The following is a 16,635-nucleotide window of genomic DNA, read 5'->3' as shown; positions in this document are numbered from 1 at the left end:
GATCTCACAAAACTAAGTGATTGGGCAACAAAATGGCCAATGAAATTTAATGTGGATAAATGTAAAGTAATGCACATTGAAAAAAATAACCACAACTATACATACAATATGATGGGGACTAATTTAGCTACAGCTAATCGGGAAAGAGATCTTGGAGTCATTGTGGATAGTTCTCTGAAGACATCCACACAGTTTGCAGCAGCAGTTAAAAAAGGAAACAGGATGTTAAGAATCATTAAAAAAGGAATAGAGAATAAGACAGAGAATATCTTATTTCCCTTATATAAATCCACGGTACGCCCACATCTTGAATACTGTGTACAGATGTGTTCTTGTCATCTCAAAAAAGATATACTGGCACTAGAAAAGGTTCAGAGATTAGGGGTTTGGAACGGGTCCCATACGAGGAGAGATTGAAGAAGCTAGGATTTTCAGCTTGGAAAAGAGGAGACTAAGGCGGGGTTATGATAGAGGTATATAAAATCATGAGTTGTGTGGAGAAAGTGAATAAGGAAAAGTTATTTATGTCTTCCCATAATATAAGAACTAGGGGCCACCAAATGAAATGAATGTGCAGCAGGTTTAAAACAAATAAAAGAAAGTTCTTCTTCACACAGCGCACAGTCAACCTGTGGAACTCCTTGCCTGAGGAGGTTGTGAAGGCTAAGATTATAACAGGGTTTAAAAGAGAACTGGATAAATTTGTGGAGGTTAAGTCCATTAATGGCTATTAGCCAGGATGGGTAAGGAATGGTGTCCCCAGCCTCTGTTTGTCAGAGGGTGGAAATGGATGGCAGAAGAGAGATCATTTGATCATTACCTGTTAGGTTCACTCCCTCTGGGACACCTGGCATTGGCCACTGTCAGCAGACAGGATACTGGGCTGAATGGACCTTTGATCTGACCCAGTACGGCCATTCTGATGTTATTATGTATTTGTGATCAGCTTTAAGAATCAAGAGTAACCAGTGTCTAGAAAATCTCACAACATCATAGTAACGTGGTTTCAGCAACCAGTGACATTCCAGAGCGCTGGTGTCCAACATCTTCCCTGTATCTAAGCAGAAAAGCAAAGAGAAGCAGCCAGCAAGATAATCAGCACAGCGTCTTGGGAAGATAGAAATAATTATTTAAACCTGACTTGGATTACTCATTGGAGTACATCTAATGAACAAATTCCATTTATTTCTGTAACTATTGTGCAACAATTAGTGGGTGTTAAATGGAGCTCATCTGCCCAGAATTTCAATGGCATATTTTTGCCAAGATGCCTTTCTCTTGCCTAAAATGCCCAATGCTAATGAGCACAGAGTGCAGCTGGTTGCAACATTTGTGACATCAAGTATTTTTCTTGAAATGCTCTGTTTAATTGAAGCTGAAACATTTTTGCGGCGACACATCGATTTCAAAAAAATTTTCGCCTAGGGGCCTTCTGAGATTCAGCCCTCTCTGGACACTTCTGATGACAAAGCCAGACAGACAGTAGAATCAAAATCCTGATCTTTCGAAGCTGAAAATGAACATTTGGTGACAAGTCCATTTCACAGAAATGTTCAGCAGGTTGATTTCCATTCCCTTGTTGATTGAAACAAATTTCGAAACCTCAAAAGCTGTCACAAAACCGAAGTCTTACTCCAGAATTTTTCCCCTAGCTCTTACATAATGCACTTTATCAGTAGATCTCAGAGCACTTTACAGGGGAGGTCAGTATGATTATCCACATTTTACAAATGGGGATACTGAGTCACGGGGCAATGGCGTGACTTGCCAAACCCTCCCCCCCCCCCCCATGCAGACACGCACACAGGGTTTTTAAGGCGTGAATCACCATCTTTTTGGGAGAACTAGGTAAAAAACAGGGCCCTTCTCTGTTATCACATCCTGTACCAGACGGGAAGTTCAGGCCCCCTGTAAAAATTTGTACAGGTCTAGGCTGAATTCTCTTTGCATGTGCTCTCTTCTGCTCTGTGTGTAAATGTTCAGACTCTGACTCCAGTGTTTGCACCCTGCCGTAGGAAAGTTGCACTCAGTTCCCAGATGCCATCTTCATTCTGCAGGTCCCTGCAATGGGAATGCTGCAGGCATTGGTCCTATTGCCTGTTAAAGATGTATTTCCATTCCACCTCTCCTTGGACTTGTGCAAGCACATGACTGAAATTAAAGTGAAGAACTGCTGCTAGCTTTTGGAACAAATCCCACTAACATCATCCCATTGCTAAGCACCTGCCCCAACTGAGACAATCTCTTTTGTCTCTGGTTTCTATCCCACCTTCATTGCTGTGCTATCTGGGTGAACAAATGGTGACTGCTCAGCACCCCCAAAATTGGCAGACTCGGGTTCTAATGGGTCACACAAGAGAGAGAGAAAAGGGACACAGGCACAAGCAACATTTTTGGATCAAGGGCTATCCACTGAAAATGCCCTGTCACCCACCTCCGAGATCCCAACAGAGGACAGAACATAGCCACCTGCATGGAACTTGGATGGAGGGCCACAGCTTGCAGGAGGAAAGTACTTTACCCAGTTTGCAGTACATGAAGTGGAGAGGGAAAGCATTCTGGAGGATCATGCCTTCTGCTTAAGGAGAGAAGCAGTGTGTGAGTTAACGAGGTCCTAGGATATTCACAGCTATGTGAATGTTTGTGGCCCAAGAACCCCTTAAAGCCACTTGACTAGGGGTTTACAGGAATGTCCTGATTCTGGTATGTACATTCTAGTGCACTAAAGAATGCCGTCCAAGGGCTTAAATGAAAACCACGCTGGTCAGTAATGTTGTTGTGAAATGTGCACGCAGATACCATGTAAGGAGTTACGTGTAGATACTGAAACTATGTTCTTAGAGTCCGTATCACGGTATAAGTCACCAGAAGAGGAGAAAAAACAGGTCTTCTGTCAAAGAGATGCTTTTTCACCTCTCTGAGGGGGTAAATTATGCACTGTAAACTAACACAATGGATGGCCATTTACATGCAAATTCAACGGAAAGACAAGAAGTAGCACATAGGAAAAGCAAGCCCTGGTGCCTTGCCTGTCTGTGAGTACAAACTATGAGCTTTTGTAGGGGATGGGAAGTATGAGGAAAAGAAGACACCCCTTCATCCTGCACCTACGAACTGCAAAGGCAGTGTGTTTACATTCATGAAAATGGGATCTCAGCCAGGACTGACTGAAAACCTGCAGAAGACTTTGGGTGAGTGAGAACATTTTTAGACAGGCTTAACTTGGTAATAAAGTGTAGTCTCTAGAAAGTGTGTTACAATTTTATATGTAACCATTTGTCTCTATTGTTCTTACTCATGAACTCTTGACTCTTTGATGATAAACATATTCTGGTTTTCACTATAAATATATCTCAGTGCTGTGATGTTAAGCATGGTGCTGATTCTGAGTTGAATCATACATGCTGATGTGTATGCTGTTTCTTTGGAGACAGCAAACCAGGTATTTCTGAGAGAGTTGAGTGGATAAGGGGCTGGACCCTGCTAGGGGAACACTTCAAAGGGACTCAGGGACTGGGGCAAAATAAGAACTAGCATACCGCAAAGGAGAGCCTGAACAGGCTGGTGGTGTTAGGGAGCTTACACCCAGTTAAATGTAAATGGGAGTAACAAGGTGACTCTCAGTCCTGGGCACCCCAAGAACATTCACAGTGATAATGCCCACAGTCAGTAGCACTTGAAGCAAAACAAGAAACCATTGCAGAATACAACCATTATATGCTCAGGTCTTCCTTTTCTACTTCAGAGGTAGAGATAGCGGCAGTCTGCACTCGTTGAAGCTTTTAACTGATCCTCAACAGTAGACTGAAGTGGAGGACGTTGCAATAGTCCATCTTGGAGGTGAGATGTCAGATGAGAAAGGTCATAATCTGAGGGACAGATATTGCTCTCTCTGGGAATCCAGGAGCAGCGATGGATCCAGTAAATCCCCGATATTTTGAACAGCTGAGGAAAATGGTGATCATAGACAGCCCCAACAGCAGGGAACAGGCACAACAGCCATCATTTTCTTCAGATATTTCCCCCATACACCAGTGTTGCCTCCATCTAGGTGAACTGAGTGGAACCCAGCGTTCACTGTCACTTGTACTCCTTGAGTGCTAAATATTACTAAGAGATGTTTGCCATCGTGGGACCTTATCATGCAAGCCTCAGGTGCACCACTGAGCTCGATGGAAGTTCAATGAGCAGAGAAATTTGGGGGGATTTGTGCACTTTTTCCCTTGGAGCCTGACCATCCACTTCCTCTCCATTTTTAAGGCTGCATCTATAAATAGAAAGCCGATCAGGTTTTCAAACAGCCAATGTTGCTGCTTTCAAGGAAGGGTGGGAGGATGTTTGAGGTGGGTGGGAATGTATCTTTATAGAAAAGACCAGATGGTTGGCATACACACACACACATCCCCCAGGGAGTGCAGAAGACATAAATTAAAGCTTTAAAACCATAGTTGTAGAAAGTCATTCTTAATGCTGGATAATTTATTGCCCTCGCATGCTGTGGATACCTCCATTCCGCTCCTCAGAGCGCAGCTGAATCCCACTTTGCTCCTTCAGCACTTGGGTAGTTCATTTATATTTAGTGAGATGTATCCTGAGAATTAAACTTTCTGTCTTCTCACCCTGGCTGTGCCAGAGGCTTCCTGGGGCAAGACTCAGTTCCACATCTATGAGTTGGGGATAATTAAACCAGTCCACCTCACAGGGCATTGTAAAGATAAATCCATTAATGTTTGTGAGGCAATGCTGAGAACCACAGAAAAGCCTATAAATAAAAAGTAAGTGGACTTCCTCTGTGACCTTGAGCATGTTACCTATTCTCTCACTGTGGCTCAGCTTCCCAGCTGTGAAATGGGTGTTATAATCATATTTATCCCTTGGGGTTGTGAAGCATAATTTGGGAGCGTCTGTAGAATTCTTTGTGATCCTTCCATGGGGGATGCTATTATTATTAGTCACTGTTCATCCTGAAGGATATCGAAATAGCTCACACACTTCTGCCATTTACAAAGATCACTTTGCCCACCACTGAAAGGCAGCCACCTCTGAAGTGAAAAAAAGCAGCTGTTTTATAGCCATACTGAAATAATAAACAATACGATGCAGGCAAGCACTCTAAATGCAGCTGAAACTACTGAAGGAATTTAGATAATCAGAATATGATTACCCTAGCTGGACACAATATAACACTTTATTCGTGCAAAAAGTGACACAGAAATTTTAATGAAAACCATAGGTAGTCAAGCTAATGGTGCTTTTTATGTCATCCCTGAAAGTCGGCTCCTCCGGTCACTCTGTGGGTCCTACCACCTCACTGGAGCACGGAATTGGAACCAACTCAGAAGGAAGAGAACCACCTACCACTTTGGTTTTCTTTAAAAGCCTCAAGTCCTGACATGCGTAGAGCCTGTGAGATCTGACAGGTTCTCAGCACGAAGTGGTATTGCTCCAGGCTATAGAATTAAGCAGCAGTGTTAAGCAGCCTATTCTTTAATCCATTTCTTATTCCATTGACTCAAACTGGAGAGCAGGTTTAAAGCCCCGGTAACAAAGGCAACCACCCTTTAGAATTTTCCTTCTGAGCTCCGTGCTCCGAGCTGTGCCCTCGCCTAATGGTCTGGCTGCCTTCAAACATCCAGCAGCATAAAAGCATAGCCTGTGACAAAGCGTCTGGAAGGATTAAGACCTTCTAGGATAGAACATGCTGCTTTCAAGAGCCTCTCTCCCCTCTAAGGTCGGTTGCCAGAAAGATGTTTGCACAGAGGGCTGCTAGCTAGCCCCTGGGTTATGTCTACACTATGGACACTACAGAAGCACAGCTGCAGCGGGGCCCCTGTAATGTTAGATGCTTCCTCCATCAATGGAAGGGAATTCTTCCATCTGCTTAGCTGCGTCTACACCGGGGGCTAGGTCTGCTGAACTTTGGCGCTCTGAGCTATGCATTTTTCACACCTCTGTTGATCTGTCTAAATGTTTAGTGTAGACCAGGCCTAAGAGGAGAGAAGTGGTGAGGCGGACATACTATTGGAGGGGGGAGAATATTAAAAAGAAAAGAAGAACTAGGAAGTAACAGAACTGAACAATGCAGAAAAAGAAGTTTTGTGCAAGAGAGGTTCTTGGTGGGATCCAAAAGGGCCGAGAATGGAGCCTGGGAGGCAGCAAAGCATGGTTGGGGACTAGACATCTGTCATCCTTGGAGCACTGCATTCTAGGTGATAGGCGTCGTCAGGGCCGGCGCTTTCATTTAGGTGACTTAGGCAGTCGCCTAGGGCACCAGCATTATGGGGGGGGGCGGCATTTTGCCGGGGGCGCGGCAGGCGGCTCCGGTGGAGCTGCCGCATCGTACCTGCAGAGGGTCTACTGGTCCCGCGGTTCTGGTGGACCTGCTGCAGGCATTTCTGCGGAAGGTCCGCTGGTCCCGCGGCTCCGGTGGACCTGCCGCAGGCATTTCTGCGGAAGGTCTGCTGGTCCCGCGGCTCCGGTGGACCTGCCACAGGCATTTCTGCGGATGGTCCGCTGGTCCCGTGGCTCCGGTGGACCTGCCGCAGGCATGCCTGCAGCAGCTCCACCAGAGCCGCAAGACCCGCGTGCGGGGCAGCGAAATGGCCTGGCGCCTAGGGCGCCAGAAACGCTGGCGCCGGTCCTGGGCGCCGTCCAAAGAGAGAAAGCCCTGTCCTCCTCAGCGTATTTAATTAAATCGCACAGCTGTTACTAAGTGTGAGAGAGAAGGGGAAAGAAATCAGCAGCTATGGTTTAAGGACAGTATCAGAGCTCCAGTCTTTGTTGTTTTAACAGTCTGCCTGTTTGTTTCCTCCTTGGGAAACCGTTACCTGATCCCTTCCACCTTTGTTTACAAATACAATCTGGGATGATTTAATCCCTGCTTGGTTTTCTCCTCGCTCTGTCTGGGTTGTCTCAGTGATGTAAGTGGTAACCAATCGCCCAGTGCATGGAGCCAGTCTGTCGTCATGTTTCCTCATTCATTCAGGCAGGCACCTTAGAAAGGCCGGAAAATATTACCAGAGTCCGAGAGACTTGATCTACAGAATAAGGAACCAGTATTTCAGCCCTCAAGGCAACGTGAGGCTGGGACATGAACCCTCACTACGCATGAAAACAGGTCCTTCCGCTGAAGAACAAGCAGTTACCAGACACCCTACTGATTTCTTGATTTGTTTGTGGGCAGATTTGTGAGGGGACTGTTTGTTTTTGAGAGAGAAGAACTTGCATTGCAAACAAATTTCAAATGGAGAAGCGGCGTCTGGCAATAGTTTCTTCCCACTCAATGCCCCCTACAGGCCGTGGTGTGTTGCTTTCTTACACCAGAGGTGTTTGTAGGAGCCTGAACTGCCACTGCTTCATGATGGCCTAGTATGCCACTTGTCTGCTATTCGCAACTAAGTTCAGAAGACGGCAAAGGGGTGGGAGCCTCACACTTCTGCTGAGGCCAGTAAGTCTTGTATGGGCAGCTCAGGTGGAGATGGTGGAACAGAGCCAGTGGCCGACCCAGTAGATTAGCTGAAAGTCCTTGAGCCAGTGCCAGTTCCCCCAATTTGTGTTTAGCACCTCTAAGACAGCATAGACCCCAGGGTGGCTAAACGATATCCATAGGGGCCAAGACACCTCCCACAAAAGTTTGAAGGGTGTGAACCCAAAGAAGGGAGAAGAGTTGTATAGGGTGATGCAAGGTGTAGAACTTGGAGCACTGAGAAGTTTCAGCTGGCTATCAGAAAAATCTGCCTTATGCTGAGATCCATTCAGCTGTGGAAATAGTCTCCCGCAGGAAGCGATGGAAGCTCCTTCACTTCTGCATTTTCAAAGTGTATTGGACAAAGTGCAAGAACAGCTACTATATGCGACAGTCCTCCGTTGGCCTCTGGGAACAGACTGGTTGTGGCCTAGCAGGTGGTCTCTGTTTCTTATTCCCATAATGATTATTAGTGCATCCCTCTGAAAAGCACCCATTACTATAGAATCTGGTCAGTCTTTAAAGACCCCTCTGACACTGGAGGAATATTCCCACGAAGAGCCTCGACCTCGATGATTCTAGCTCCAAGCAGCTGCAGGGCGACCCTTCCTGGTTGTTAAGGTGACTGCCTGAAGAAATGGATCTGACATCAGGTTTAGATGGTTGCAAGACTTGGTGCTCAGCCAGATCTCTGGCAGAAACAAGTTCCACAGCTGAAGGCCCTTCACCGTGCGAGTTCCAACCAAGCAAGATCAGAGAATCAGAGAATGTAAGACTGGACGAGACCTTGATACGTCATCTAATCCAGCCCCCTGCACTGAGGCAGGACTAAGCATTATCTAGACCATCCCTGACAGGCGTTTGTTTAATGTGTTCTTAAAACCCCCTAATGATGGATATTCCGCAACCTCCCTAAGTAATTTACTCCATTGCTTATCTATCCTTACAGTTAGGAAGTTTTCCCTAATGGCTAACCTAAATCTAATTTCCTGCCATTTAAGCCCTTTATTTCTTGTCCTGTCTTCTGTGGATAAAGAGAACAATTTATCACCCTCCTCTTTATAACAATCTTTTACGTACCTGCAGACTGTTATGTCTCCCCTCAATACTCTCTTTCAGAGTAAACTAAGCCAGTTTTCAATCTTTCCTTGTAGGTCAGGTTTTCTAGACCTTTAATCATTTTTGTTGCTCTCCTCTGAACTTTCTCCAGCTTGTCCACACCTTTCTCTAAAGCGTGGTGCCCAGAACTGAACGCAATGCTCCAGTATTATCCATGCTAAGTAGAGTAGAAGAATATCTTCTCACGTCCTGCTTACAATATTCCTACTAATACATCCCAGAATGATGTTTGCTTTTTTTTGTGCAACAGGATTAAATTGTTTACTCATCTTTAGTTTGTGATCCACTCTAACTTCTAGATCATTTTCTGCAGTACTCCTTCCTAGGCAGTCATTTCCCATTTTGTATTTGTGCAACTGATTATTCCTTCTGAAGTGTTGTACTTTGCATTGGTCCTTATTGAACTAATCTTATTTATTTCATGTCGTTTCTCCAGTATGTCAAGATCATCTTGAAATCTAATTCTGTCATCCAAAGTGCTCGCAACCCCTCCCAACTTGGTATCATCCACAAACTGAAATTGTGTTCTCCATACCATTATCCAAACCAGATATTGACTAGAACTGGACTCAGGACAGATCCCTTGGGGGCCCCACACAAGATGCACTTCCAGTACCCTCTGACTACGCTTTTCCAACCAGTTGTGCACCCACCTTATAGTAGGTTCATCTAGGTTATATTCCTCTAGTTTGCTCATAAAAATGGCATGTGAGACAGTATCAGAAGCCTTCCTAAAGTTGAGATGTGCTCTGGGCTTTATCTATATACAAGCTGGATAAGTTCTAGCTGTCACGGCAGGTTACTTGTTCCTGGTGTGCCACATTCATCCTTGGTGTAACTCCATTGTCTTTGGTGGCATTATACCAGCAGTGATTCGGCACTGTGTGGCCATCTGCTCAGAATAAGCAAATGCCTTCACTCTCTGGTGTTTCCAGGGTGCATATCGCTGTTGTATCTGGGTGCTGCCTGGGCAGGTGCTTTCATTCAAGCACCAGTCCTGCAATCATTCCACAAGCAATTGACTTCAGTTGAAGTTCTGTGCATGGGATGATTGTAGGTTAGGGGTATAATAATAATTAAAGGTACATTTGGCTACATTTATCTTCTTTGGGGGATAAATGGGCCCTTTATGCCACCATTTGTCCAAAATACTAATCATTAGAAATAGGCCTGAGGCTGATCCAAGCTTGCCCAAAGCTTTGGGTTGCTCAGGACAAGGATGTTGGTATAGGCCCTTCTGTTACAATGATGATTTTAATGACAACTGGACCTGCTTGTTTGTTTCATCTCTCTCCCTTGAAGGAAAAGCAAGGCAAGCACTATGTATTTGGGCTGAAGGAAAGCCCGATACAATAGACGCCTGCCCGAGCAGAGTGAAATGAAGCCATGCAGGTGCCATTCTAAATGGTTTTAGAAAATAGAATCTGTTGTGAAAAATTTCCGGCTTTGCAAGCTCTGAAGCTGTTGTGTTCATTCACTGGTTCCCAGGCATACTTGGAACAGAGATAAGCAAGCCGAGAAGAGATCACTTACCAGTCAGCCCTCCCTTCTTCACCCCTTTGAGCATGTTAGCTGACGTAGCAGACTAGCCTCTTTTGTTTGTCTGCTGGTTGGCTAATTCGTCTATGGAAAATGGGACATATCAGATGCTGTTCAATGGAAACTTGAAACTGAGCGTAAGTGCAGGCTGGGAATTGTATCTCCTTGCCACTTACAGAGACAAAAGGCAAGTCCTTCCCTCTTTCTGTATCGTCCCTGGCTGGAGAGATGCTTGGTGAGGGTTTGCAAGATTAACAGTGAATAATCAGCAACTTATGGGTAGCTGGTTCATAGGGTGCTGGGAGCTCTGCATTGAGTGTCCTCTGAGCCTTCGGGAGCATCTCAAGAGCTGTACAAGTCAATTCCTTTCCCCGTCCCCAGCCGCATTCTCTCCCCTTCCCTTCCTCTGCTCACTCTCCTGCCATCTAACATGAATGTAGTAATTAGTTTAATGTAGCTCCCTGTGGCATCTCTGCTTCTTACAGCTCGGGCACACGGAGAGTGCTCGACAAGAAATAATGCCATCTGGTCCTCACTCACTGCAGTGAGAGTGCTTCCACAATCTGCCCAAGGAGCCTGCTCCACTGGTCTGATCAGTCCTACCATCTATAACTCTTCTGCTGGCAAAAAAATTTGTTGTCTGCACAATGCTACAACAACTGCTAATTGTTAGTGCTGCTTTTGTTGTGGTCCTACTGCAGGTCAACAGCATTTCAGCCTAGGGAGGTGGTGGGCCCTATGTATATACTTGTGGGTGGGAAAATGCGGTGGGTGGCATATTTTTTTATGCCAGGACTGCTATTGAGCTTAACATCAGAGCCCAGATTCCCCCTAAGCCCTGTCCTCTAGAGAGCAGCCTGGCTAGATCCCCAAACTCAACAGAGTTGGCAGCTGTTTGGCAGCTTCAGAAGTGGATCCAATCTGGTATGAGTTTGCTACACTTTCATTTCTGTCTACATCTTCCAAACAAATAACTGAGTCCAGAAGTCCAAGCTGTGTTTTGCAATGAAAATGCTTCAACGTCTGGGAATTAGTTCTGCCGGAGGGAAGATATGGAGCATTGTTAACTGTTTAAAGGGTCAAAAGAGACTTCTGAAAAGAGAGACACTTTCAAGTTTGATGGGCCAAACAAGTGCCATATGGACATTGATCCTGATGACACTGAAAAAGCCTTGAGAGATCTGTCTGTCCATTTAGATTCTTATTCCCTGCCCAGACCAGAGTACCTGGGATGAAGTCCAGCAGCAATGAAAACTGTGCAGTATTCAAGACAAGATCTCTTAGTGCCATACACAGAAATCACTCTGTGTGGAGGGTCGTTTCCGAACAAGGACAGGCAAATGGGTTTGACTCAAAAAGAAACTGATCCAAACCTTCACCTAAAACCAGAACTGAACATTTGGCAGGGGAAGAGGTTCTTCATTTTCAGCTCTGCAGGTCCTCATGGAGGGAGAAGTGGGAGAGGATACCTAATATAATGATATTTTGCCTTCCTTGAGCACTTTCTGGGATCCCAGGGCACTTTAAAATCTTCTCTCTGAGTCATATGACCTCCAATGTACTAGGGGTCACCAAATGAAATTACCAGGCAGCAGGTTTAAAACAAACAATGCACATAATGCACAATCAACCTGTGGAACTCCTTGCCAGAGGATGTTATGAAGGCCAAAACTATAACAGGGTTCAAAAAAGAACTAGATAAATTCATGGAGGATAGGTCCATCAATGGCTTTTAGCCAGGATGGGTAGAGATGGTGTCCCTAGCCTCTGTTTGCCAGAAGCTGGGAATGGGCAACAGGGGATGGATCTCTTGATGATTCCCTGTTCTGTTCATTCCCTCTAGGGCACTGGCCACTGTCGGAAGACAGGATACTGAGCTAGATGGACCTTTGGTCTGACTCAGTGTGGCCGTTCTTATGTTCACTGCTATAACAGCTGAGCTCCAAACATTATTGAATTGGAGTCTCACAGCCTCACCCTTAAATGGCAAATAGTATTGTCCCAGTTTTACAGATGGAGAATTTTGAATCACAGAGAAGGTAAGTAGTTTGCCCAAGTTCACATAAGGAATTGGTGACAAAGCCAGAAATGGAATCAGAGCCCTGGTTCTGTTTTCCACTTTACTCACCCCATTTCCCCCCCTCCAATCTTTTGTCCCTTACGGAATAGTCCTCTATAGAATTTAATAAAAAATAATAACTTTTCTATAGACTTTCTGGATATTCCTATGGAATTTAATGGTTATTTCCCTGTTATAGAATTGTATAGGTTGATTTAAAAAAAAACTATGCCCTGTTAAATTCTACTTGTTTTGAGTTTAATTTCCATAGAACCTGCTTTCCATGCCTATTAAATGCTGCTTAAATTTAAAGTTTAGGGGTGCTTATCCAAACCCATCAAACTTTCTGCCTATCAATTTAGAGTGTGTACCTTCAAATCAAAGTTTGCCCAAATACAGAAGGAGGAAAGATCAGCTCTGATGTAGCATCTTTATTTTTCCTGCCAAACTGTGTTTTACTTAACTTTCCAGCTGTGCTGGCTGAGGTCAAGTGACTTGCTGAAGGTCACTTGCAGAGTCAGGTGTTCCGAGAACTCACCATCCGGCCTGGTCCTTGTCCAAGAAGACCACGTGACTTCTCATAAGTCAAGCCCTGCCTTAGTTGCATGCATCTTTTCCTCTCTGAATTGAAGGTGGGTTGTTTTTTTTCTTGGCAATGGATAATGAAATTTTCCAACTTCTATAAAGCAGCATGGGAATAGCTTTAATGGAGCAGATCAATGGTCCACCGAGCCTGATATCTTGCATGCCTCTGGCAAGTGGCTGATGCCAGATGCATAGCCCTATCACACCATACCACCCTTTATATCCACACAGTAAACAACCAGTTGTTCATTACTATAGCATGACCCCAGCTGGATTGAGAGATGTTTATTGTTATGCGCCAATATATGTGCTTCTAATTCAAAATACTCTGCTCTCCTGCAGCAATCAGGGTCCGACCACAGTTGGCCTAACAACCTTCTTCTCTGCAGCTCTTGACATCTGGGGCAGCTCCATCTGTTATCAAATTTCATCTGGCAGCTGGTATTGAGTATTTGTTTAATGGTGACACTCAACAGCCTGATCATGTGTGTGCTGATCAGGGCTCCAGTATGCTAGGTGTACAAACACATCAGTAGACACTCTCTCTGCCCCCGGAAAGCCTACCGTCTACTTAGAAACAGCAATACAGAAAGTCACCGAGGTAAATGATAGGAGAGAGAATAAGGGAAACTAATAAGCTCACACCATCAGGTAGGGAATGGTGGTGCAAACTAATAGCACCAAACCATCAGCAAGGTTGTTGTTTTGTTGGGGTTTTTTAAATCACCTTTGCCGGCTTGTCCTCATCCGTCCCTCCACAAACGCAAGTCAATGCCACACGATTCTATTTTGTGGCGAGCACGTTCCTTCCATTTCTGGCCAAAGAGTTTTGTCATGGGATCAGCCCAGCACGTTTTCAGTCTGCCCAGAAGTCACTTGCAGTCTCTGGGGATCCAGTCACTGATACGGTTTGTCCACCTATTGTCTTGCCTGCAGACTACATGACCCACCCATCTCTGCTTTGCATCATACATCACCTGCACTCCATTAGTCACCTCTGTACACCTTCTGATGTCCTCATTTGGTATATGGTCGCGGAGTGATATCTTGCACATTCGCCTTTCTATAGCTCTCTGAGTGACAGCGAATTTTTCTTCCTCCGCTTTCGTTGCTGACCTGCTTTCAGCTCCATATATCATATTACATAAATACATAAAATTAGCTCTCCCAGAGTGGATCATCACCTACCCATCATTGGTTAGCTGGTTTCTTGTACAGATTACAGCGGGGAGTTGGTCCTTGAGGAAGGAATTGCATGAGGAAAGACTGGTGCCCACGACAGCTGGACCCCTTCCTGGTGACTGTCCAAATGTTACATTGCAGTCTGTGCTTCTTTCATCACAAGGGCATGGACTGAATCCCAGTGGCCAGACCACTATATAAGGACATGTTGTCTCTGAACAGACTTCCTCCAGCAGAGTTTGTAAGGGTTACTTTTATTGCATGAAACTCTGGTGCGAACACCTTTGTGTTGTGATTATCTCTGCTTTTATTGCAAACAAACTGGGGTTCTTGCATGTTTTATTCTTGTTTTTTGCTGTGGTATGTATTTTAATTGAACGTACTTCAGTTCTTTCATGGTATGCTATTGCTTTCATTTGGGAAGCACAGTTTTTAACAGGCTAGCAACTGATCTCTGTTCTATGCAAAGACAAGTCTATTGCTTGGTTTAACCTTGCTTTTGACCTGTTTATCAGACATACAATGTATAATTTGGTCTCTAACAAAAATAATTTGGTCTCCACTAACAATTCACATCAGTTAGCCTTATTTCATACAATTGTAATGTAGCTGTCAGTGGTGTAGAGGATACATCCATTCATGGCTATTAGCCAGGATGGGCAGGGATGGTGTCCCTAGCGTCTGTTTGCCAGAAGCTGAGGGTGGACAACAGGGGATGGATGAATCCCTGTTCTGTTCTTTCCCTCTGAAGCACCAGGCTTCAGGAGCTGTCAGACAGGACACTGGGCTGGATGGACTATTTGTCTCACCAAATATGGCCATTCTTATGTCACACCTGGCAGCTGGCTTCTTGTAAAGAAAATGAACTTTCCCTATGGACATTCTTCCATGGATCCCAGTGTTATTGAAATTTTGGACTGACTTTGGCTAGCATTTTGCAGGGCCCATCATGCTCTCACTGGACTATATTGCAGATCTCTAATGCCTCAGAGCCTACACCATGTATCCATGTTGAGGATTTCACCATCTTCTGTAAAGTGACCCACCAAACTCATTTCATATCAGCTACTAAATGGAACCTATCGTGACAACTTTATTTCCACTAGCCTGAGCTGTATTCAAACAAGCAGCCTAAAGAGGAAATTCTCTGGAGCTTGCTAACAATCAGTCAAGCCATCCAGTCTCTCTTGGAGAGGACTTTCGTACCTTCTTCCTTACTGCATACTGAGCTACAGACACTCAGTCACATTAAGTCACAACGTCCTTTGGCGATGAAACACCCACACAATTTTGAACATAGATGGGCCTAAGCTGCAATGTTCAGCCCTAGATGTGGGTTTGAACCGGCCAAAGTTCCAGAGTGTTTTCATGTGGGGCATTTGGTTTGAGTTGGCTTTTACAGAGAAACCGGCTTGTCACTAAGTCACATTGGACTCCCTCACAGTTCAGAGGTCTGAGGTTCTAGTTTGGGCCTGTGATGTATTCAACACAGTCCCCGCCGTGATTTAAGGAGACCCTGTGTAATGACACAAGGGAGCCAGAGAGAACCACAGGGTCAGTCTGTGGCTATCAGTCTCTCTTCCCTTGATATTCATCATAGCTGAGACTTGTGTCTTCTCTGTTGCAAGGGGATATCACAGGAACCATGACTAATTACGATAAGTTGGGATTTTCTGTTTGAAAGCCAAGGAGTTAAAGGCCTTACAGTAAAACTGTCTATAGGATCAGTAAAAACTGGTTGCCATGACACCAGAAACCATGTTTCTTTGCCTGAGTTGTGCCAAAATTTCAAACAGATGTGGCACCGCAAACAGAGGTCCCCTTGGGAGCCCGCCGGGAGGGCCGGAAAATGCCACAGCAGCCAAGTACGTTCAGAGCCCGCTCACAGCCAGCATAAAAAATCATGTCCTGTGTGCGCACTCGCCGGCCCTGCCTCAGCTGTGAGCTAAGCAAACAGCCCTGTTGGAGAAGTTTAACAGAAAGCTGCTGAGTCGAGCTTTCTGCTCAAATAGCACCTGCCTTTTTTCATCCGCCTGCTTCTTTCTTCCTTGTTACTGCCCGCCCTCTGCCCCCACTTCCCAAGGGCTGAGCTTATGGCTTTTCCTTTTGGAAGGGCAAACTCCTGGCTTTTCTGGAGTTTGTTCTTGGCCTGAGCCCCTCACGAGAAGACCCTTCGCAAACAGGGCTCCTGCCACTTTCATTTCCACCCTGGAAGCAAGAAGAGACCTTTCTGCATCAGTGACACTTTCCCCTCTCTGCTGGTGACACAGCAGGGGTGCTTCCAGCAACTGCAAACTGGTAAACGGTTGGGCAAGAGGGTGGCTTAAAGCCACCACCTGCATTGCCTGGGCAACCAAATCATTGTGCTTGAGGAAAGCACGGGGCACTGCCACAGGACGGCTGTGACAGAAGGCTGCCCCAATTCGTACCCTTTCTCCCACCATGGCTGGTATAGGCAATGGCACTATACTGTGCTACCAAGCGACAGCTGGAAACGCACTGACTATGTCTCCTGCCTCCCTTGGGCCACCTCTTGCAGCTGCTTTGTGGGTGAGGAAGGATGACTCTGGCTCAGTGTATCTAGGATAATCGAGAGCACAACTATGCCCTCAGAGAGGGCCCCATTCCGCTGTTAGTGCACTGACAGGGGCAGTGCTTAAGGAGTGTAGCAAAGATGCCAGGTTAG

This window comes from Chelonoidis abingdonii, chromosome 10 (genome assembly GCF_003597395.2).
Source record: "Chelonoidis abingdonii isolate Lonesome George chromosome 10, CheloAbing_2.0, whole genome shotgun sequence".
Taxonomy (NCBI): Eukaryota; Metazoa; Chordata; order Testudines; family Testudinidae; genus Chelonoidis; species Chelonoidis abingdonii.
Note: the sequence above shows the minus strand (reverse complement) of the source record.